At 38.2% G+C, this 25,357-nt stretch overlaps 1 protein-coding gene and 2 long non-coding RNA genes across 3 annotated transcripts in view; 1 reads left to right on the forward strand and 2 right to left on the reverse strand.

Annotated features, from left to right (window-relative positions):
* The window catches only part of LOC117993128 (uncharacterized), a 713,143-nt gene that overhangs the window by 620,756 nt on the left and 67,030 nt on the right, over window positions 1–25,357 (reverse strand). The gene's annotated exons all lie outside the window — the stretch shown is intronic.
* LOC138403980 (uncharacterized) lies at window positions 1,555–5,608 on the forward strand. Its single transcript, XR_011238093.1, has 3 exons — window positions 1,555–2,018; window positions 2,650–2,847; window positions 3,635–5,608. It is a non-coding gene; the product is annotated as an uncharacterized lncRNA (long non-coding RNA).
* LOC138403979 (uncharacterized) lies at window positions 4,449–6,986 on the reverse strand. Its single transcript, XR_011238092.1, has 4 exons — window positions 6,613–6,986; window positions 6,260–6,448; window positions 5,699–5,745; window positions 4,449–5,174 (listed from the first exon to the last, which is right to left on the reverse strand). It is a non-coding gene; the product is annotated as an uncharacterized lncRNA (long non-coding RNA).

The following is a 25,357-nucleotide window of genomic DNA, read 5'->3' on the forward strand; positions in this document are numbered from 1 at the left end:
ATTAAATTAATTTCGAAATCATTTAAAACACCTACAAATCAAACAACAATAACTCCAAAATTACAGCCCGAAGTAATAAATTCTATTTCAATCAAAGCTCTATAAGATATCGTATAACGAATTCCAAGGCCACCATAAAAACCCGTAGTCCGAACAACAATGGAGATTAGAAAAATAAAAACCGGTCAAGTGCGAGTCGGACTCGTATACGAAGGGTTCCGTACCGTACAAGAAATAATACTTTTAATATTTTTAGGGTTCCGTTCCTCAAAAGGAAAAACGGAACCCTTATAGGATCACTTCGTTGTCTGTCTGTCTGTCTGTCAGTCGGTCTGTCAAGAAACCTACAGGGTACTTCCCGTTGACTTAAAATAGCAGACATAAGGGGGAAAAATCTGAAAACCGTGAATTTAGGGTTACATCACACAAAAAAAATTAAATTGAAGTGTTCATGAACTAATAATTAGCATTTTTAATTTTCGTAGAGTGTGGAAGTCCCTACAAGAGACCTATGTCCAGCAGTGGATATCTATCGGTTGATGATGATGATGGTCATGATGTGCCATAAGACATTGCTACCAGCCTTTCATGATACCAGGTCAACGTGAAGTCGATAGGTTTAGGTTTTGATTCACTTGATTTTCTTTTCAGTTTTTTTTACTAATTTTAACTAAATTTGGTATAACTTCATTACTTTTTGACAGACAGACAATGAAAAGATTTTACAGGGGTTTCTTTTTTTTCTGGATATACGGAACCCTAAAAAACTGTAAAAACCTAATCAAAGCTAGCGTAGACGCCTCCGACATCTAGAGCGCGTTAAGACACGCCTACATAAAATATCCGGTACGCTTTGTGTGTGGTCTATGGCATAGGAGGTAGCGGTTTTCTGCTTCTGAACATATTTCTACTAGCTACTAGCTGATGGCCACAAGTTCACGTGGATTTAGGTGCTAAAAAATCCAGTGGGAACTCTTTTATTTTCCGGGATAAATAAGCTTGCTAATTCTTTGAGCTATGGCTATCGCTTTTGTTCTTCTACGAATTTCCTTGTCCATCTTCATCATAGTTATCAATCGATATAGGTACGTCCACTGCTGCTCTTGTGGGGATTTACACACGCCACCTGAATCCAGCGGCTCCCTGTGACTCGATTGACGTCGTCTGTCAATCTAGTGGGGGTCATCCAACGCTGTGCTTTCTGGAGCCCAGCAGGGTTATGCTGTATCTCAGTGGCACACTAATTTCGTGAAAATTTCTAATAATTAAATGTCAAACTCAAATTTTCTATTCGCTAACGTCAGTTTTTAACGAAGATGACGTCATAGACAATGACTCTCGATCATAGCCATTAATGGGATGTAATAGAAACCGGAAACAGCTTTTTCACGTATGTTTTCGTATCGATAATTTTTAAAACTCTATTCACTAAGCAAAAATGACAGTTTGTAATTGGAAACTTTATTAGGTGGCAACGATCGTTTTAACAACTAGTCGGGACCAGTGTTTTGAAACTCTCCACTATAATCCGTCCGTTTTATAGAGGTAATAATTTTTTAGCAATCTCAACGAATGTAGAGATGTTTTAATTTCGAAGGATTATTACAACATCGACTCAATTCAGCCCGTTTTTTGTTAATAAATAATTGATAAAAAATATTAGTAAATACCTATTAAAAAAGTAATACTTAGGTACCTATTAGTAGTAAATAGGTAATAAATATGATAATTCAGTGTTGTGAGTTCAATTATTATTTATATTTTGTGGTTATGTTAATGTTGTAGATAATACCTAGGTATCTAATTAAAATATGGGTCGTGAAGTTTTGATGGGGCAAGACGAGGAGCAGCGCCAGCAAATTACAAAACGCGCTACAGATACACAGGCGCAGGCTGCGCGATATGACACAATGGAGCTGCCAGAGAAGAGTTCATTGTGAACTTTTGTCTGAGCAATTATTGGAAGAACTCAAGCCTTACCTCCAAGCCGTTCGACAGCTGTTCGCAATGAACTAAAAGTAAGTCTCATGTACTAGGTACTTAACTCTAGTCCTAGTCAAAACCATGTCATAGCTTAATAAATAGGTAAGTACTAAGTAGGTATTTATTTAATATAATTACTTATGATCTTTTGTAAGACAATGATTAGCTTTTGCTTCCAATTAAGTACCTACCTATCACATTCATAACAACCAACAAAACAGAAAATTACTTACCTTTACCTACCTACTTAGAATAGGTACTTTTTGTTGTACCTATTCTACTCTGTTTACAACCTCTCACACTGCCAAGAGTCACTGGTCAAAATCTCTAATAGAAATAAGCGCTTCCCTGTCCACTTTTACTGTCTTTTTCTCTTTATTGTTACAACTTTCTGGGGTACAAAATCCATACTTCCATACTAATATTGATTAGATGATTGATTTTGATGAAATTTGGTACCTACAGAGTTAGCTTGCACATCCCGGGGAAGAACATAGACTACTCTTTATCTCGGAACATCAAAGAGTTCCCACGGGATTAGTTGAAAACCTAAATCCACCATCTAGTAACAAATAAACATAAAATTCTGCAATTTAGTATATTGAGGAGTTAGGAAAATATTAAAATTAATAATTTAACATGAAAATTTACTAATATTTGTTGTAGATCCTGGCAGCTCTGCATGTTTATGCAACGGGAACATACCAGCGCCCAATGGGGGCATCTATTTTAAATAAAATGTCCCAACCCACCTTTAGCCGAAGTCTGAGGTAACCGATGCACTCAAACCTCAATGCTTGGGAAGTACTCACTAAGTACTTAGTTTCCTGCATCCCAAAGGGAAAGGAAAATAGTTATGCAAAAGTAAGTTAATAACATGAAACTAATTAGCATATTATCTTCTATATATAGAAAGAAAAGCTGTCTGACTAACTGCTTAGCTGTATCATCGCACAGCTAAAGCTACTGGAAGCTACAGCTAAGAATGGAGCTTTATTAATGTCATTCTGCTATCGGTCTGTCTGTCAGTTTGTTTGTACGTATGTCACAGGTGTCCTTAGCTCGTGGCACATTATTCTATTACATCATCATGATCAACCCATCGCCGGCTCACTACAGAGCACGGGTCTCTTCTCAGAGTGAAAAGGGTTAGCCCATAGTCTACCACGCTGGCCATGTGCGGATATGGAGAACTCTCAGGCCTGCAGGTTTCCTCACGATGTTTTTCTTCACCGTTAAAGCAAGTGATATTTAATTGCTTAAAAAGCACATAACTCTGAAAGGTTTAGGTGTGTGCCCAGAATCGAATCCCCGACCTCCTGAGTAGGAGGCAGACGTCTTAACCACTAAGCTATCACATACTTCCAGTATGTACCTACTATAGCAGCTACTAGCTGACCCACCCCGGCTTCGCGCGAGTTTTAAAAATCAGCGAGGGGTGGAGTTTCCAAAAATCTGTGTACCTACATCATAAAAGGAACCTAACCCAGTGGTTTAGTGTGTCCTAGGACTTAGTCTTTTTATATGTATAAGTTTATTATTATTGATAAAAATATCCCTTATCCTATGGCACACCCTATGTACAGAAATTGTCATTATATAGATTAGCATGGAAGCTTTTTTCAGGTATGTAATATATTGATTATTTCAGGGATGAAGATCAGAGTAACCAACATAGTTTAGCAAATGGTGAAGCAAAAGTGGTAATGCCACTCTCTGTGAGACACTCTCGGTGTCTCTATGTGATCAAATCGGAATCAAGGAGATCTTTTGAAGAAGCAGAGTAACCAACGTAGTAGACTCTGCCATAGAAGGCCTAGTAGAAATTAATAATTCTTAACTGTACATGATGTCTACTATCTTTGCTGTTTAAATTCAGTATATAATATACCGAAATTTCACATTCCTAACTTTTGTTTGGTTTTTGAGATAGACGCTGCCATAAAAATGCTCTAAGGCTCAAATCTATAGTGTGTACTTTGACTATGTTGACTCAAGTTAGACAGATAATATATGCTAGTGATATAGCGCTGCCTCGTTTTAACAGTGTCTTTAGTCTGAGCAAAGTCAACGTGCGCTCTATAGATCTCATCCTTAAACTGATAACTTTGATGGTGCTGCATTTCTTTATTTTTTAAGATAAAAAATTAATCCATATTAACATTATTAATGCGAATGTGCCTGTCTGTCTGTCTGTTTGCTAGCTTTTCACGGCCTATCTGCTCAATCGATTTTGACGTAATTTGGTACAGAGATAGCTTACATCCCTGGGAAGGACATAGGCTACATTATACCCTGGAAAATCAGAGTTCCCACAGGATTTTTATAATATATTTGTAGTCTACTCAGTGAGTTCTAGATAACGATACCACACATGCTAGGGTATGGAAAAATTCCATGCCGCTTTTTCATATGTGTAAACCCCTGGTAAATAATTTAATTGAATTTCAAATTCAATATTCGATTTAGTTAATGTTCAACACCAAATACCAAAATTTCAGGTTTGTAATATGCGGACGGACAAACGGACGTACAGACATAGCAGAATGACATCAATAGAGCTCCGTTTTTATCTTTTGAGTACTGAACCCTAAAAATAAATTTTTATTGTACAAAAACAAATTTGTCATTTCTTGAATACAACCCTATTATTAAGGAGTGTTTTTTTATTCAAAAAGCAAGAAATAAACAATTAAATTTTATTATTTAAAAAATCTTGTAACAATCATAACAATAATTAATATTCTAACTTTGATAATTTATAGTTATAAATTTTGACATAGGTAACAGTATTTAATAAGTCATAAGTATGTAATAGGATAATGTAATATATAACCTTATGGTATTATAGAAGGCACCACCCGTACCAGTTAAACAAGGAGTAAATTGTGACCTTAAGCCCCAGGTTCGATTCTTAAGCAAATGCTGATTGCTTTAACTGAAGTCCCAGGTTTGATTTCTAAACAAATGCCGATTGAATTCCAAATCTAAAGTCTACACGCATTGTCTTTGATTTGGGATAGGTACCCCATCAGCCACTCGTTCAGCTTCAGTTTGCTGCTCTAGACTAGAGCTGCAGTTTGCTTGCAGTTAGCAATTCTATTGAGAGCCGCCGCATGCCGCTCCTCGATGGCTAGCCGCCATGTCTCCAACTGGTATGCTCAGTTGGGCATGGTTCACATCCTGCTGAACTGAAATGAAAATGGTGAACTTTACGTAACATGAGATTTTGCAATCGCAAAAGTAAAAAAAATGATAATGTAAGTATAATATGACAACTAGATGAAGCCTGCTACTTTGTCCACTTGGAGTTAGACTTTTAAAATCCTGTTGGGACTCTTATTTTCCGAGGCCAAAAGTAGCCACAAACTACCTCTGTACAAATTTTCGTTAAAATCAGTTAAACGGGTGGGCAGTGAACAGCTAGCAGACAGACTGACAGGCGCTTTTATGTTTATATTAAGTAAGGATTTAATAAAGTAAAAAAAAATTACAATAATCTTAATATTATAAACTTATTAAAAGTAAAAGTTGTTTTTTTTCACTAACTAAAGGAAACTTAACCTGTATGCCATGTCTCCATAATGTTCTTTGTGGTGTGTGAAGTCTGCCAATCAACACTTGGCCAAGGTCATCTCACACTGAGAATCTTACTCAGAAGTAATGAAGGTGCTATCTATATGAAGGGATGTATGATGATAAATTAAATACTTACTTTGTCTTTTAAACTTCTTGTTGTTGGTCTCGAGCATTAAGTATGTCCTGAAAATAATAAAACTAGTTAGTCTTTATAATTAACTAGCTTATGCCTGCGACTTCGTCCGCGTGGACTACACAAATTATAAACCCCTAGTTCACCCCCGTAGGGATTGAATTTTCCAACATCTTAGCGGATGTCTACATCACACTAGCCATCTGCATGCCAAATTTCAGCCCAATCCGTCCAGTAGTTTAAGCTGAGCATTAATAGATCAGTCAGTCAGCTTTTTTTTCATATATTTATATCAAAGGTTAATTAAGTAGCTTATGCTTATCTGCATGTGTGCATCAAAATCACACACCATCCGTACATTGATATTGATATTCAAAAAATTTATATTTCACAATAGACAGGTTACTTGTGGTTAATTTTTGGATCTAATGTTATAGGTAAGGTGACATAACATAAACTGCAGCATGCGATGTAAGTATGACATCCAGTATTATAATGTGAAACCTACCTATGAAATGACTAGCATGTTTTTTAAATAGGTACTAATAGGTAAAAATAACTCACTCTTTGCCAATGTTCGGCAGTTTTGTCCTTGGACACACCTCCAACAGCGATTAGCTGGAGGGCAACGGTTTGTCGAGTAGTGGTTCTCCAGAGGCCCTCAAGCACGTATGGACAAGTCCCGTTGGGTCTGCGAACTCTACTAAGAGTTCGAACTGTCGGACCGACACCCTTCTAGTTGTATGTAGCCATCTATAAAGGCAAGAAGTCAGTTAAAATGGGCAATTCATGACTCACATTCAAGTTTTATGCTGAAGAACTAATATTAAGCTACTGTACACAACAAAATCACTCACGAATACCGGTATTCTACAGTATAGTCATAGTTATTCTACATTAATATGTTTTTCACTTACTTTTCAAAACAAAACCGTGGATCAAATTAAGAAAACATCAGCTAAAAATTAAAATAAGTCTGTTTATCAAAACAAACATTAGGTCGTAACTCGTAATGTCAATGTCAAATGTCCATAGATAATAATTGAAAACTAGTGTAAGTCGTACAAATTAAAAAGTCTTACATTTCTACTACGCTTCCTGTCAGGCAGAGATATTTAATTTAGCCATATAAAGTCGATAAAATACGCTAGTATGTTAATGTTGGCCAACTGCCAAATGTTAGATATTCGTAACTAGTTATCCACGCATGCGATACGGAATACAAAATCACGTGACCTAAATTTCATGGATTTCCAACTGGACTCAAAGTCTAACGAAAACTTTCAAAGATACAGCATAGCCCTACAGGTCACCTTAGGACCCCAACGTCTTAAGTTTTTCGAACTCTATGCCCTGCCCATTGCCACTTCACTTCTTCCTCGCCCGCTACATCTCATTACTTAAATACGTGGCAAGATCACTGTACCATAAAATATGGTCGAAAACTATAACCGACGGTAATTACACGACAGACATGTGAACCCATTATATATAGATTAGGAATGGGTAGACTTATTAACGGTAAAAAGCGGTGAAGATGATTTTCGAGATAAACACCGTAAATGATATCAAAACGTTTGACAACCTCCCTGGCGCAGTGGTAAGCGCTGTGGTCTTATTGATGGGAGGTCCGGGTTCGAATCCCGGCAGGGGTTTGGAATTTTATAATTTCTAAATTTCTGGTGTGGTCTGGTGGGCTTCGGCCGTGGCTAGTTACCACCCTACCGGCAAAGCCGTGCCGCCAAGTGATTTAGCGTTCCGGTACGATGCCGTGTAGAAACCAAAGGTGTATGGGTTTAATAAAAATTGCCATACTTCTTCCAGGTTAGCCCGCTTCCATCTTAGACTGCATCATCACTTACCACCAGGTGAGATCTCACCACAGAGCACGGGTCTCCTCTCAGAGTGAGAAGGGTTTTGGCCATAGTCCACCACGCTGGTCAAGTGTGGATTAGCACCTTTGAGAACATTATGAAGATCTCTCAGGCATGCAGGTTTCCTTCACCGTTAAAGCAAGTGATATTTAATTACTTACTTCAAACGCACATAACTCCAAAAAGTTAAAGGTGCGTGCCTGGGATCGAACCCCCAACCTCCGATCAGGAGGCAAACGTCCTAACCACTAGGCTATCACAGCTTAATCATCAGAGAAGTAAGCCTTTGCAAAGTATAAAGAGAGAAAGAGAGAAAGAAAAATGTTTATTCGAGGCATCAGTATACAGGACACATCCCCCCCATTTAACGGTGAAGGAAAACATCGTGAGGAAACCTGCATGCCTGAGAGTTCTCCATAATGTTCTCTAAGGTGTGTGAAGTCTTCCAATCTGCATTTGGTAAACTTTTAAATAGGTCACATAAGTTAGAGGCTATTGATTTTAATTTTAAAGTGAAAGAGTGTGCTTAATCTATCTGATCTATCAGCATCTCAAAGATAAGGTCAAAATATAGCATACCTACTCTAGTTATTAAGGTCACTGGATAAAATTTTACTACTCTACTATTAATTTCATGTTTAAAGAGCCTCAATAGCTCAATCGGTAAAGGACTGGACTGAAAACCGAAAGGTCGACGGTTCAAACCCCGCCCGTTCCACTATTGTCATACCTACTCCTAGCACAAGCCTGACGCTTAGTTGGAGAGGAAAGGGGAATATTAGTCATGTAACATAGCTAATATTCTTTAAAAAAAAAAAAAAATTGGCATTTTATAAAGAACTTTAACCCTAAGATTTTTAATACTAAATCTACGGGTGCGAAGTCGTGGGTATTAGCTAGTAAGACATTGGGGCCAATTCTCTTGTACGCAATCTCTAAACTAAACTAAATTAACAGGTCTAAATCTAGTGCTATCCTTTTACGCACGCAACATTATGAAAGGGATAGCAATAGATTTGGATGTGTCATTTTAGTTTAGTTTAGAGATTATGCACAATGGAATTAGCCACAATATAATATTTGAAAAACAACGATCAATATAGTCGATAAATATTGTGAACCTTATAGATTGGCGTTCTCAAATGTTCGTAATATACAAATACTTGGTAAAATCATCCTCCAAAGAAACTGTTAGACAATTCGGTAGTCACTTAAGGAGATTTACAATGGCGGCCAGACATAATGTTTCTGTGCCAAATGCCAAATTGGTATTTCGTTATGTTGCTAATATTGTTCATGAGCCTCAATAGCTCAATAGGTAGAGGAGTGGACTGAAAAACCGATAGGTCGACGGTTCAAACCCCGCCCGTTGCACTATTGTCGTACCTACTCCTAGCACAAGCCTGACGCTTAGTTGGAGAGGAAAGGGGAATATTAGTCATTTAACATGCCTAATATTCTTTAAAAAAAAAAAAAAAATTGTTGGGAACGTACAGGACCTACCTATTGACTTTATTTTACCAGTTTTTTTTTAAAGAGCCATTATTAATTAGCCATGTTAAATGACTAATATTCCCCTTTCCTCTCCGATTAAGCGTAAAGCTTGTGCTAGGAGTAGGTACGACAATAGTGCAACGGGTGGGGTTTGACCCGTCGACCTTTCGTTTTCAGTCCACTCCTGTAACCGTTGAGCTATTGAGGCTCTAAGTTCGTTGATGGTTACCACACCCTACAAAATAGCTACAATCCCTACTAGGAATAATAATTCTTAGCATGTACCTAAGGATAATAACCAAAGAACGCGCCCTCAACGTAAGGGTACGCTTAAGTAGTGTTATGTAAAGTGTTGTCCTTGTCCCGCTCGATTTGCGTAAAACGCTAACGTTGTCAATAGCAGATGATTAGATAAAATATCTGTTTACTTTGCATGGAGTGTAATTACCTGCAACAAAAATAAAAAAGTTCAGTAAAAATTTAAAACCCAAAAAAGCAGAAATTAGGTATAAGGGTTACTGTATTATAAAGCTGTGATAGCCTAGTAGTTCGGACGTCCGCCTTCTAATCGGAGGTCGGGGGTTCGATCCCGGGCACGCACCTCTAACTTTTCGGAGTTATGTGCGTTTTAATTACTTAATTAAATATCACTTGCTTTAACGGTGAAGGAAAACATCGTGAGGAAACCTGCATGCCTGAGAGTTCTCCATAATGTTCTCAAAGGTGTGTGAAGTCTACCAATCCGCACATGGCCGGCGTGGTAGACTATGGCCAAAACCCTTCTCACTCTGAGAGTAGACCCGTGCTCTGTAGTGAGCCGGCGATGGGTTGATCATGATCATGATGATCATAAAGTAGTGAGAAGCGGCTGCATGAGACCGGTCAAATACGACCAAGATCGGTCACCCATCAAATTAACGACTTGAGTCAACATTGCTTACCCAGCACTATTTTCTGATATTCACAACTCCCCTAAATTATATACCTACTAGCTGATGCCCCCCAACACCCCCCAAATCCATGCGATTTAGGTTTATAAAAATCATGTGGGAACTCTGGTTTTCTGGGATAAAAAAAACCGGCCAAGTGCGATTCAGACTCGCGCACCGAGACTTCCGTATTTTGCACGATAAATCAAAAACTATTAAGCATAAAAATAAATAAAAATCTGTTTTAATACGTACAGGTAAAGCCCTTTCATATGATACCCCACTTGGTACAGTTGTCCAACTATGAAAATTGAAACAATTTTTTTTTTGTGATGTACCCACAAATTCACGGTTTTCGGATATTTTACCAACCCTACTTACAGTAGTTACCTGTCAAATTTCATGATTCTAGGTCAAATTTCATGAGTATAGGTTTTCTTGACAGACACGACAGACGGACAGTCGGACAGACAGACAGACAGGCAGAGAATATAATGGAATCTAATAAGGGGTCCTCTTTCCTTTTGAGGTACGGAACCCTAGAAAGAAGTTTGTCACTCAAAAATACCAATGCAAAAAATCAAGTCGATCCGTTGCTCCGTTGCGGATTATAGGACAAACCGACAAACAAAAACACTTTCGAGTTTATAATATTATGGTAAATGAATATCATTTGTTACGTATTAGCATATTACAAGACGAAAGCCAAGTTAACATATTCGTATAATCAGCTTACATTGATGTTTATTACTTCAATCCTCTGTACGTACCCTCAACTTTCTGTGAATATTCATATTAATATACAGGGTGTAACCAGAACGTTAGCAAAAACTTAGCGTTATTGTTATACTACCTTGAACACATTCCAATACTAATAAATCATCTAAATATATAAAAGGATATGGTGACTGGCTGACTGACTGACTGATCTACCAACGCACAGCTCTAACTACTGGACAGATCGGGCTAAAATTTGGCATGCAGATAGCTATTATGACGTAGACATCCGCTAAGAAAGGATTTTTGAAAATTCAACCCCTGAGGGGGTGAAATAGGGGTTTGAAATTAGTGTAGTCCACGCGGACGAAGTCGCGAGCATAAGCTAGTAATAAATAAACCAAAATACTAAATCACTAATACTACAAAATGATGCAAGTAGCATCATTTTGTAGTAATAGTGATTTAGTATTTTTCAAACCCGCCATGTATAGCGTGTAAAACTCGGGTCAATGCCCTGCCTGCGACGCGGCATTGACTCCGAGTGACGTACTAACGTAACGTTCGTTGACCAGATGTTTTATTTGCAGTATATTGTAAAATTTTACAAAATGTAGGGTTTTTTAAATTTTTTTGCGTTTTTTAAATAATAAATATAAAAACAATATTTAAATGATTTAAAAAACTATCAGCAATAAAGGCTTAATAATAAAAAATAAAATGAAAAAGTATATCAAAGTGGTTTAACATTTGCAGTCGTATATAAAGAAGTACGCCGAGTAGTGTCCTTTGTCTGCACTTACCCTAAGAGTAAAGACTAACAAAACAATAGAATAGTTCCAATTATAATATCGGACTGGTCACAGACTATTAGCTCTAATGGATATTCTGTTTACGGCTGTTGATTTGACACACAGACAGTACCTAACGTTCTATTTCGGAATGTTAACTAATGCAAATAAACACAGCGATATCTACCAGAATAACTTGAATTAGCAATTGTGGCTCGACAATCGGAATCGGAATGAATATTGGACGACGAACGAGATTGGACGAATATTTTTCGGCGTAACTTTATCTGAAGTATAGACCATTCATGTCGCATAATACCATCCAAGTAGTAGTCATGCATTTTTCACGGTAGCCGCCATCCAATGCCATTTGTAAAACCACACAAAGGCAGTGGTCCGACCACCGACGATGAACGAGAAAGAAAGAAAGAAAGAAAGTAAGAAAATGCATTTATTTGTTGTTGGTGTCACAGATAAAAACAAAGTACAAATGTAACATTTTCATCTGTGACACCACCCCAAATGGGTGTACAGCTCAGTATAATGTCTCAGAAACGAGTAGAACTAGAAACTTATACGAGTTGGCGATCAGCGGGAAGCGAGTGTGTAGTTTCAATAGTTTTGTCGCCGGGCTATAAGCGAGTGTGCAAGTGCGACTAGCAATTACTCGTGCCATTCGCCCGCAGTCGCTCAGTCCTGTGCAAACCTGCGCGCGCGTTACACGTGTTCAAGCATCGCTGAACGAATATCGCTGAGCGAGTTTATTTTTGAAAGCTCGTCGCTCAGCGACAAAACTAGTAAAGCGAGTCGTCGCCGGCAGTGTGAACATTCAGAGAGCAAATTTTGATAGATACATCTCTTTCGTTTACACGGAATGTATATTTATTGTGCGTTTCTTGAGAAAAAATCGCCGATAGTTAGTCGTTTTCTCGCCGGCGACGGTCGGACCACTGTCTTATAATAGTTTTAAACTGTCTTCCTGTCTCATAATACCATCCAAGTTATGTAGTTATGCATTTTTCACGGTAGCTGCCATCCAATGCCATTTGTAAAACCACACAAAATATAATTATTCAGACACGTCATATTTCTCACAATTTGCCTTCATTTGCAGAGGGACCGACAGTATGTGCACCTGCAATTTTGTCTCTATGCGCTAAAAAATAAGGTGTATTTTCTTTTGAGAAGCATAATTTTAATATGAACAATGGGCATAAAATAATTATACCTGGGTCTTTATCACGGGCTACAAATTACAACTTATGAACTGTTTATTATTGGCCGCTTAGATATTATTATTTAACTAGCTGACGCCCGCGACTACGTCCGCGTGGATTTTAGTTTTTAACAATCCAGTGGGAATTCTTTAATTTTCCGGGATAAAAACTAGCCTATGTCACTCTCCAGGTCTCTAACTAAGCCCATGCAAAAAAACACGTCAATCGGTCGCTACATTGCGACATGATAGAAGGACAAACCAACAAACAAACACACTTTCGCATTTATAATGTGGGTAGTGATGGGTAGTGATCAGTAACCTTATTATAAATGCGAAAGTGTGTTTGTTTGTTGGTTTGTCCTTCTATCACGTCGCAACGGTGCAATGGATTGACATGATTTTTAGCATGGGTATAGATAAATACCTGGAGAGTGACATAGGCTACTTTTTATCCCGGAAAACCAAAGAGTTCCCACGGGATTTTTAAGAAACCTAATTCCACGCGGACGAGGTCGCGGGCATCAGCTAGTAGAAAATAAGCTTATTTTTCCTTGTTTATTATTAACTGGTGCTGGAATGGCGACCTCGCATCGGAAGACGCAGCGTTGGAAGACCCCCCACTAGGTGGACGGACGACATCAGACGAGTGGCAGGGAGCCGCTGGATTCAGGCGGCGCAAGACCGTGGCGTGTGGAAGTCGCTACAAGAGACCTATGTCCAGCAGTGGACGTCTATTGGTTGATGATGATGATAATGATTATTAACTTCCGCAAAGTAATGCCTGCTTCTATCCAGTATTTTTTGTCTTTTGAAGATATTATCTGCTGTAAATATTGTAGCAATGTAACGACTATAATGATTCAAACGTGGCCCGTGTATAAGTTCTCTAAGCACCTGACAGTGACAGATTCGTCGTGTTATTCGATGTGAATCTAGTTTTTGTTTGGGGAGCAATTTTATTTATTTTTATACCTAATGGGACTTCATTGTGGCGGGTCTAATTTACGACTGTTTTTGTCATTTTTTGTCGTGTTTTGGAAACTAAACATTAATGTAATAAGGTATGGATTATGTGCTTATGCAGGAAACATTTTTAATTTCCTGTTAATGTTGTTAAGGTACCTACTTTCACAGTGTATTTTGGATCATCATGATCAACAACCCATCACCGGCTCACTACAGAGCACAGGTCTCCTCTCAGAGTGAGAAGGGTTTTGGCCATAGTCTACCACGCTGGCCAAGTGCGGATTGGCAGACTTTATTAGGTATTTTGGATGGGTATTCTGATTTATATTTTTTTTACATCAAATGTAAAAAAGTCATCAAATATAATACACTTGGTATAGTACTTACGTACCTTACTTTAAAAGTTGAAAATACTAATTTGTTCAAAACACTTTTTAATTTTTTTTTTGTGATGTGACCACAAATACACTATTTTCAGATTTTTCTCCTAATGTCTACTATAAGACCTACCTAGTACCTACCTGCCAAATTTCATGATTCTAGGTCAACGGGAAGTATACCCTGTAGATTTCTTGACAGACAGACAGACAGGCAACAAAGTGATCCTATAAGGGTTCCGTTTTTACTTTTGAAGTACGGAACCCTAAAATATTAAAAAACCTACTTTTTATAATAGTACCTTCTCTACATTCGAAACAACCTATAAATACCTTTTAATAGTAATATACTGAAATGTTGTCAGTAATTTGGTAGGTAACCACCGAATGATGTTGGATGCATACACTTATCTCAATTTAATTAAAATTTATCTGTCAAGCGTGAATCGATTTTACATAAATGGTTCTGGAGACTAGTGTAGTGACGAATAAAAATATATCGATCAAGCGTGAATCGATTTTACATTAATGGTTCTGGAGACTAATGTAGTGACGAATAAAAATATATCGATCAAGCGTGAATCGATTTTACATAAATGGTTCTGGAGACTAATGTAGTGACGAATAAAAATATATCGATCTAGCGTGAATCGATTTTACATAAATGGTTCTGGAGACTAATGTACTTAGTAACGGGTAGTAGTAGTGGCGGGATGTGTACATGACAGGTCGAGATAACAATCGGGGTGAGGCTGCCCGCACACCCGCACGTCACGACAGCAATTTAAACCAAATTAAATAATCAGTTTCGCAATAAATATAATCTTACTGAATACAAAAATCGATTTTCCCACCCGCCGTTCCTTATTTACCAATGTAGCCATTATATTTTGCACTCGCGAAAAAACCAATTGCACTGATTTAAATCACGATGATCGCGTCAGCTATTAGATTATATATTGTGATGTCGACTTTTATCCCAGAAAATAAAAGAGTTCCCACGGGATGCTTAAAAGCCCATCCAAATTTGGTACAGAGGTAGCTTGCATCCCGGAAATTGACATATAGTTTGGCAACTTTTATCCCGAAAAATCAAAGACTTCCCACGGGATTTTGTAAAAACCCAAATCCACACGGATGAAGTCGCGGGCATCATCTAGTATTAAATAACGAGTTTCATAATAAATATAATCTTATGGAACACAAAAATCGATTTTCCCACCCGCCGTTCCTTATTTACCAATGCAGCCATTATTTGCACTCGCCAAAAAACCAATTGCACTGATTTAAATCCAATGATGGCCGACGCGATCATTGTGATAATTCACAATAAACGCGGCCGGTTGGAAATGACAAGCCCGAACGGAAATGAGTTTTAAGCGATTCAATGGTACTGCTGCAATTTTCTTGTTGGGAAAAATAACATGTGTAACATATATTTTGGACAGTTCTAACTTTCATCATTAGCCGGCCTACTTTTGAGCACAGATGTCCTCACTAAATGCTAAGGGGTTGGGCCCACCACGCTAGCCAAATGCAGATCGGCAGACCCATATTTCAAAACATTATTGAGAACTCTCAGGCATGCCGGTTTCCTCACGATATTTTTCTTCACCGTCAAAGCAAGTGATATTAATTAATTGCATAACACCGAAAAGTCAGAGGTGCGTTCCCGGGATCGAACCACCGACCACCCAAATAAGAAGTCGACGTTCGACGTCTTAACTACTAAGCAATCCCGCTTTTCAACCACTAGGATATTTATATATTTTATAATTCCTACTACTTACCTTCAATTTATTAATAGGTAATTTTTTTTTTGCAAATCTCTGAAAATTTAAAATTAGATGCATTCATCACAATTTAACACTTGAACCAAAAAAAGACCCCCCTTAGATGGATAACGAAGGTCGAATAGAATTCAATTTGTGAAAGGTTAGATCCATTAGGTTTAGGATGTAATCAAGGGATAATTGGGAGAGAATCGATTTTGGACTCGACACCAATTTATTGCGAAAGGAATTGACATGATTATGTTTATAAAATTCGCTCTTGCATTTTAAAATAAAATTAACATTTTTATCGATTAAAATTAATGTTTAAACTTAAATATATAAAAGAAAAAGGTGAATGACTGATATCTATCAACGCACTGCTCAAACTACTGGATGGATTGGGCTGAAATTTGGCATACAGATAGCTATTATAACGTAGGCATATGATATATGCATTAGGTGACGAGTTTAAGTACCTTTAATAGATTTTTACTTTTTTGCCAGCTATGATGCTCTGCTATTCTGAGACTTGAATTGAAATATGTCGCTATTATTTGTTAAGAAGTAAGTTGGAACTATAAAGCTTCTTAAAGTAAGTAAATAAACATCTTACAAAATAATTCAGTAAATTGTAAAACCGAGTGAAAACCGACACTTTAGCTGGTTGTAAAGAAGCGTCAAATTGGTAATAAACGGCGACTTGGCTGCTTTACGACAACGCGCGGGAGCGTTGGGTGACAAGCGAGAGTTTAAGTGCCTTACTTCCTTGCCTTGTATGACGCCCTGGTATATTCTGACACTTGAAATATATCGTTATTATTTTGGAAATCGGTTTCTACCCCTCATCGTACTGAAATGGTATGGCGCGCACCACGGTAAATTTCCGTGCGTTTCTTCCCGCAAAATCTGTGAACTATAGAACTACATAGACTCGCACGCACTGCGGAATTAATTCCGCACCGGATTTTGATACATTTAAATTCAAATTTACGGATATTAAAATGCACCGCAACTCGCCGCATCGTGGTGCGCGCTAGCTCTAAATCGGGTGGAATTCCTGTCAATCCTTGTTTAGCGAAAGTCTAAATATCTAGATGTTTTTAGATAGCTTGTATCCCGGAGACAGACATAGGCAAACTTTTTAGCCCAACAATTTAAAGCGTCGTCGTAGAATTTTCATAAAACACTAGCTGATGCCTGCGACTTCGTCCGCGTGGATTTAGATTTTCAAAATCCTGTTGGAACTCTTACCCTCTAACAATTAAACCTGGAATAGCGGTGGAATAGTTATACTCTGTTTTGCCATTTTCCTTCAAAGACAAAACAGAGTATAACTATTCCACCGCTATTCCAGGTTTATTTGTTAGAGGGCTAGACTTTCCGGGATAAAAAGTAGCCTATGTCAATCCGATGAGTGATAGGCTACTTTTTATCCCGGTCTTTAACCATACCTACCTATGCAAAAATCACACGAACCCATTGCGTTGTTGCGACGTGATTGAAGGACAAATCAACAAACAAACACACTTTCGCATTTACCTATATGGGTAGTGATGGCAGTGATGGGAAGTGATAAATCCACATGTAGGAGAACATGGAAAAAACTAGGAAAAAATTTATTCAATAAAATATTTCAAGTCATAGTTAAACAAACCTTTTCTAACATAAGGTTCAAACAAGGTTCACACTTGACTGGCATTGCCGAGCAGAATTCCATATGCTTGAGTGGCAGTAACCAATGGAGCGACTAAACGTCCCTTAAAGGTGCCTAAGGTTGTTAGGCCGCGCTCACTTTGCATGCGTTTTCATACGAAATTCGGACGTGCGAACACGAATGAAAAGACTTGAACGATCTTGCCCCCCAATTGTGTAAGAAAAACGTATTCATCGTTATCGTAATCGTCAACAAATTCTGCCCTTTGATTGGCTGTGATAAAATGTAAACAGCGAATCAACCAATCAAAGGGCAGAATTTCTTGACGATTGCGATAGCGATGAAATAATTATCCGTACCCTTATATACATGCGAAAGTGTGTTTGTTTGTTGGTTTGTTGGTTTGTCCTTCAATCACGTCGCAACGGTGCACCGGATTGGCGTGATTTTTGCATGGGTATAGATAAAGACCTGGAGAGTGACATAGGCTACTTTCTATCCCGGAAAATCAAAGAGTTCCCACGGGATTTTTAAAAAATCTAATTCCACGCGTACGAAGTCGCAGGCATCAGCTAGTTCTTACATAATCGGGGGGCTGATCCTTCAACTAGTATGACAACTCATATACTAGATACGATTGAGTTGCACGTACAGTACGCGGCCGAAAGTGATGAACATCGGCCTTTAGAATGACATTTCAGGTTTGTAGAGCGTTGTCTCTGTCACTCATACCCACATGACGTTTTGTCGTTCTCAATGACCGAGATAGTGCTCTACAAATATTCTATCTCCTTTTAAAGATCGATGTTCATCACTTTAGGCCGCGTACTGTACCTCGATTTACTCGCATCCATTATATTGAGCGTTCCCGTAATACCTACTTAAAGTTTGCGCCTTTTCGTACATGTTCGCACGGCCGAAATTCGTACGAAAACGTATGCAAAGTGAGCGCGGCCTTATATTCATAAAACATAGGCTAGGGTTAGGAATGTTGAAACAGCATTCTTCAGAATTAATTATATTTGCCGAAATGTAAATTATGGTTGATTAATTCGAACTTTACATGCTAATGGAGCATCTTTTTTTTTATTTGTATTATTTTCTTTATTTTATTTTTTATTACAAGTCAAAATATGAATCAGTACCAATATTATAAATGCGAAAGTGTTTTTGTTTGTTGGTTTATTTTGGTTGGTTTGTCCCTCAATCACGTCGCAACGGAGCAACGGATCGACGTGATTTTTTGCGTGGGTATAGTTAAAGACCTGTAGAGGGACATTGGCTACTTTTATCCCGGAAAATCAAAAAGTTTCCACGGGATTTTTAGAAACCTAAATCCACAAGTACGACGTCGCGGGCATCAGCTAGTCTAAAATAATTTACTAGGGGTATCTACAGACTCTGTGCTCACATGACTCTCACTACTGCTATCAGCGTCAAAATGGCGAAAATCAAGCTTAAAAAACAGGCGGCCAATTGGAGGTCCACCGTCCAGTGTACTTGTATTAGGTAAAGGTCAGTGAATGGACATTATAGTTTTATCGCATTTGTATTTGGCGCCTTTTGGAGTGGAAGTCGCGTTGCGAGGCGGCCATGTTGAGTCGATTATAATATATAAGTACGGGTGGTTGGTGCTTTTTTAACCAGTCTCGTTCCGACGCGACACTCGACCGACTATTAAATGTTTTAGTCTTTAGGTCGCCATTTTGATTGAGTGGTCGCAATAGCAATTGGGCCCTAATATTGCAGTTATTAATATTTAAAATTCACTTCTGGTATGTTTATAATAGAACGTCAATTAGTCAAAGTATAATTTCAAAAAAGAACTGGCTAAAATAAAACCGTTTCTATTATAAGTTACAGGCAATAAGATAGAGAAACATCGTCGAATAATCGCAAGAGATAAAACGAATTGCTGAGTCGACAATTCTCGGAGCCATCTAGTCATGAATAAATACGGTCTGAATAATTTAGCCGTTTTAAAGAATAAAACTCCGGCGCGCTCCGCTGACCCTCATAAAACTTAGGATTTACATCGGTCAGCATTACCATATGCGGTACGGGCCAAGAACATATTCACAATTATTATTATGGTTTATCGTATCGTGAATCTTATACTTTACACTACTTATAATAAAAATGCGAAAGTTTGGCCACGTAAAATCAAAGACTTCCCATATGAGTATCTTCTTGGACGAAGTTGCAGGCATCGTCTAGCTGGAACAGAGATAACTCGGATACTGGAGACGAACATAGACATTGCAATTTATAGATACTAACCATCCATATTCATACTTCCATACCCATACTATTAGTAATGATAATTTTAATAATTTTAATCCTATTCTTATTGTATCTTTAATATTTACCATTTTATTGTACCTAAAATTGTATTTGCAATACCCTGACAGGGTCTCATGTATTTAGCTTTTAGCTTTAAGCACCCAACATCAATTAATGTAAATGTACATGAAAGCAAATAAATAAATCTGAATGTGAATCTGAATCTGAATTCATACTAATATTATAAATGCTAAAGTGTGTCTGTTTGTCTGCTCATTGTGTCAGCTGTCGCTGTATACTGTCTGTTTGACGGACCAACCGTTCAACTGATTTAAACGTACTCCTAATTTGGTACAGAGATAGCTTGCATCCCGAGGAAGGACATAGGCTACTTTTTCTCCCGGAAAATCAAAGAGTTCCCACGGGATTTTTAAAAACCTAAATCCACACGGACGAAGTCGCGGCCATCATCTAGTAGGTACTTAATATTATAAACGCGAAAGTGTGTCTGTCTGTCTGTCTGCTAGCTTTTCACGGCCCATCCGTTCTTTCGATTTTAACGAAATGTGGTACAGAGATAGCTTGCATCCCGGGGGAGGACATAGGCTACTTTTTATCCCGGAAAATCAAAGAGTTCCCACGGGATTTTTAAAAACCTAAATCCACGCGGACGAAATCGCGAGCATCATCTAGTCATTAATAATTATAAATGGTAACATGAGGAAAACACCGACACTAAAACAAAAATATAAATGCCGGGAAAATCCGTGCAACTCAATCGCTTTATTTCGACGCGCCGCCATTGAATTGTTAAAAACCGAACAGAAAAGCCTTTTATTGAGGCTTTGTATTTGGACTCATAGCAGAGCCAGTGACTGTGTCTATCTATGATCCATACTAATCCATATCCATAAACTTCTCTTGTAAATATATAAAAGGACAAGGTGACTGACTGGACTGATCTTTCAACGCACAGCTCAAACTACTGGACGGATCGGGCCGAATCTTGGCATGCAGATTGTAGATCGCCATTATGACGTAGGCATCCGCTAAGGAAGGATTTTTGAAAATTCAACCCCTAAGGGGGTGAAATAGGGGTTTGAAATTTGTGTAGTCCACGCGGACGAAGTCGCGAGTGTAAGCCAGTGACTAATAAAAATACGAAAGTGTGTCTGATAGCTTTTCACAGCCTACTCGTTTAACCAATTTTGACGAAATTTCAGTCAGCATACGTCCCGGAGACGGACAGAGGCTACTTTTTGTCCCGGAAAATCAAAAAGTATCCTCGTTATCTCACATTCCTCGCTTGTATGTAAAAACTTAGCTTTGTTGAACGCCTTCCCTGCACCAGAGATGAAAGTCAAGCGATCCTTATGGAAGAATGCGTGTTATGGATGCGTGCTATGGATGCGTGCTATTGATGCGTGCTATGGAGGCGTGCTATGGATGCCTGCTATGGGCCGTCGCGAGGAGTGTAGCTATGTGCAGAGCAGAGTACCTCCACTACGCACATAGCTTAATATTGGTGGAAACGGTCACATATTTTCGTAGCGTAGATTTCACATCTTCGCAGCATAGCTGCATAACACGTTACTGGTGGAAAGGCACCCTATTGATGGCTTTGATATACATCCGTAGCGTAGCACCGTAGCACGTCTCTGGTGTAAAGGCAGCCTTAAACTATTATTATAACCGACAGCATTTCGTAAACCCTTGATGGGTTTACGAAGTGCTGCCCTTACAATTACATCAAAGTGTAAATTAGTTCACACCACCGAATGTACAAAATTATCAATACTGAACACACCCAAGCTGAATAAAACCTTATGTTAAAGCAACAAGTTTCAAATTCCAATAAACTGTTGATATGTTATTGGAAAGCAAATTCTGACTAATTTACTTGAAGGAAATCGTTTTCTCGAACGCCTTATTGCCATCGAGCTGTATATATTATCTAGTTAGAGTAGCAAACTTCATACAAATCACGGGACCTACCACCGTAGATTGACAGTCGATTGCTGTGTGGCGACGATCGCAATCATCTTTGATTGGCTAACACTTTCTCTATTGGCGGAAATGCATTATTACAGTAAGAATAGGTGCAATAAATTCAGATTTTATCAACTGGGTAAAATGGGTTATATGTTTTTGTTTTTACTCATAAAATTAGTAGATTAAGTAATTTTTCTTCTTGTTTCCATTACACGTTTTAGAACTATACATTTAAAAAAATATGCACAAAATGTGAGCGGTCGTTACCTTTACGTGGCATGTCACACAGAAAAAGACCGTATTATTTATTTAATACACACATTGCGAACTTGCTGTTGATGTACCGAAATTTAATGAATAAATAAATAAAAAGATTTTTGCCAAACAGAGTTAAAGTAAATCCAGCACCAATTCTTTATGTAGGTACTATAAAGCACAACTATTGTCTCGACTCTCGACACGACAGACTGCGGAACAATGCACGCTCTAGTAACATAATATCTCACTGGTAGCAATGAGTACGGGCTATTATAAACACATTTGCATAAGGTAATTACTTTTCCAGGAAAACTTAGTGGGTCTTAACGTTAAATTATTATATTTCATTTCGGAACTTGATGCATTTTAGATCATATTCATCGAGATTATAGTTTGACCACCCCTTAGTTTAGTTAGCTCTGTAAAATATAAATTACTAGCTTATGCTCGCGACTTCGTCCGCGTGGACCACACAAATTTCAAACCCCCATTTCACCCATCTTTCACATTTCCCCCATTTCAACTTCAAAACCCTATTTTTCCCCTTTAGGGGTTGAATTTTGAAAAATTCATAATAGCTATCTGCATGCCGAATTTCAGCGCGATCCGTCCAGTAGTTTGAGCTGTGCGTTGATAGATCAGTCACTCAGTCAGTCAGTCAGTCACCTTTTCTTTTTATATATATAGATTAGTGTAAATTGCTAAATTTCGCGATTTTAAAACTGACAGACTTTCATACAAACTTCAAACCCCTATTTTACCCCTTAGGGGTTGAATTTTCAAAAATCAATTTTCAGCAGATGCCTAGGTCATGATAGCTATGCATGCCAAATTTCAGCCCGATCCGACCAGTAGTTTGAGCTGTCCGTTGATAGATCAGTCAGTCAGTCAGTCAGTCAGGACTTTGAATCTTATATATTTAGCTAAAACCGAATAACATGAAAACCTATTTCCAATTATTGTGATGTGCAAAAAATAAAAAGGCCATGCCAAAAAAACCGTGAACGAAAAAAATTGTTCAATCGATTACTTAGGAATATACAGGAAATGGTTTCAGAGTTTTTTTCAAACGTTTCCCAAATTCAAAATTATCCGGTGCAATCACTGGTCCAAACTCCAAAGCGTCAAACAAACTGTTTACCGAACAAATGGACAAACAAACAAACAACATCAGAGGGATGTAACGTGTGATATTTGTTTAATGTATGACGGTTTTTTTCTGTACCGATAATATAATTGAATTTGTCAGGGGATTTGAGAATTTATTTGTAAAATTTAAATTCTATGTAGGTACAGTACACGGCCAAAAGTAATGTACATCGACCTTAAGAAGGTGATAGCAGATTTGTAGAGCGTTTTCCCTGTCGTTGAGACCGACAAAACGTCTTATAGGTGCGAGTGACAGAGACAATGCTCTACAAAGCCGAAATGTCATTCTAAAGGCCGATGTACATTACTTTTGGCCGCGTTCTGTATGGTGCCTAGGCGACAGATCGAGATGGCAATCAGGGTGGGGACGCCCCGCACACCCGCACAGCCACCATGCTAACCCGGTGCGGGCGAACGCGGGTGACGTGCGGGTGTGCGGGGCGTCCCCCCGCCTCATACCCCGATTCCCGATACTAAAGTAGGTGGTACGCACATAGATAATAAAAATTTCATTCGTCAGTCACGGGATTTGCGAATTTATTTGTAAAATCCAAACATCTATCCGTTTAAACCATTTTAAGCGTGTTTAATCTAACAAAAATACGCACGCGGAATTTCATTCATCGCCATATCTGCGCGGAATAAAACTGAAGAGAATTTCCGCGTCCGGAATTCTGCGTGCAATTTGTCGCTAGTCTTTTCGTCTGTGAGGTCACGCTCAGAGGGACATCCACAGTCCACACCTTGTCAAGCTCAGCCGTCATACCATACGTCGCCATCGCGGTTTTGTAAGGGTGATAAATTGGGCGGAATAGAAATATACCCGGATACGGAATAATCTACCACCTTACAAAGATTAGAGGAAAAAAAAAATAATTTTACTTACTTGATCTATCTACCTAGTAAAGAATAGAAGCTAGCCGTCGACTCCCTTGTAATGTATATGAGGTGTTATAAATGAAATTTGCTAGATGTTAGGCAAAATTGTTTTAATGTAACTTTTACCGGGGTCGCTTAATACATAGTGATGGCTAATAATACTTAGTTATTCTAGCTTAATGCCAAGACTTAATTTAGATACATTAGAATGCCTTAGGTAGATAGTACATAAAAATCTATGTTTTAAATTTAAGATGCCATTGGCATGGAATAGACAATGACACAGTAAAATTCATAAAATTGTTTCAAAATAAAAGCTCAGTAGTAAAGACAGGGTTCTTACTGTACACATACACTAAGAAGGTTCACTAAACTGTTCCAGGATACAAACATTTGCTTACTTGTAGGTGCGAAGACTGCAATGTAGCTGGACGGCATCGGCCAAGATCCAAAACTCAATTTAACTTGATTCTTCACAACCGAAATGCTTCATTACAAAGATTTTCACCAAGTCTTATCCATAGAATTAAGTTGCCAACGTGAATGTGCAAAAGAAATAAATACGGAAAACGGAAACTAAAAACGGAAACGCAAACGGAAAACCGAAAACTAAAAACGGAAACGCAAACGGAAACCCTGTAACAAAGAAAAACAAGATTATAATTTGTGCTGTGTGAAAATTTCGACACGTGGACTTTTCCCGATCAAACACAACTCACCTATTGAACTCCTGGCCACCAATGGTTTTCAGGAGTCCACCCACAACCCATTATCCTCATTTATTTGGGAAGGTAAAATAACTGGAACTGAAAGGGAAAATCATGAAATTAGGATTTTCTCTAACCAAACCGCCATTTTGTCGAATCCACATTACTTGATTTTTCACTCACCATAATTGATGAAACATTGAAATACGTTAGGATGACTAAATTTATAACTATTGTATTTTCCCAGGCGAAGCCATGGGCGAAAAAGAGTGAGATTTTCCTGGAACGAAAAAATTCGTCTTCACATGTTGACTCCAGAAAAATTCTAAATCTCACCAATCGGTGTTGCCAGACGCAACCCGAGTGTGGCCGCTCACATTTAGTTTGATCATGAAGCCAATTCATTTTTGAATATTTGCGGAACCTAAGGATATATTATAAGAACCGTTTTGTTAATGACTTAACAATAAACAAATGATATTATGGTTTTATTTAATTATTTTGTTTTATTTTTACGACAATTGACAACGAAGCAAACGCCATCTATTGTGGCTCGAATGAACTCTGAACATCGACCCACGCGTAGTTCTGCACCTTG

This window comes from Maniola hyperantus, chromosome 23, assembly GCF_902806685.2.
Source record: "Maniola hyperantus chromosome 23, iAphHyp1.2, whole genome shotgun sequence".
Classification (NCBI taxonomy): domain Eukaryota; kingdom Metazoa; phylum Arthropoda; class Insecta; order Lepidoptera; family Nymphalidae; genus Maniola; species Maniola hyperantus.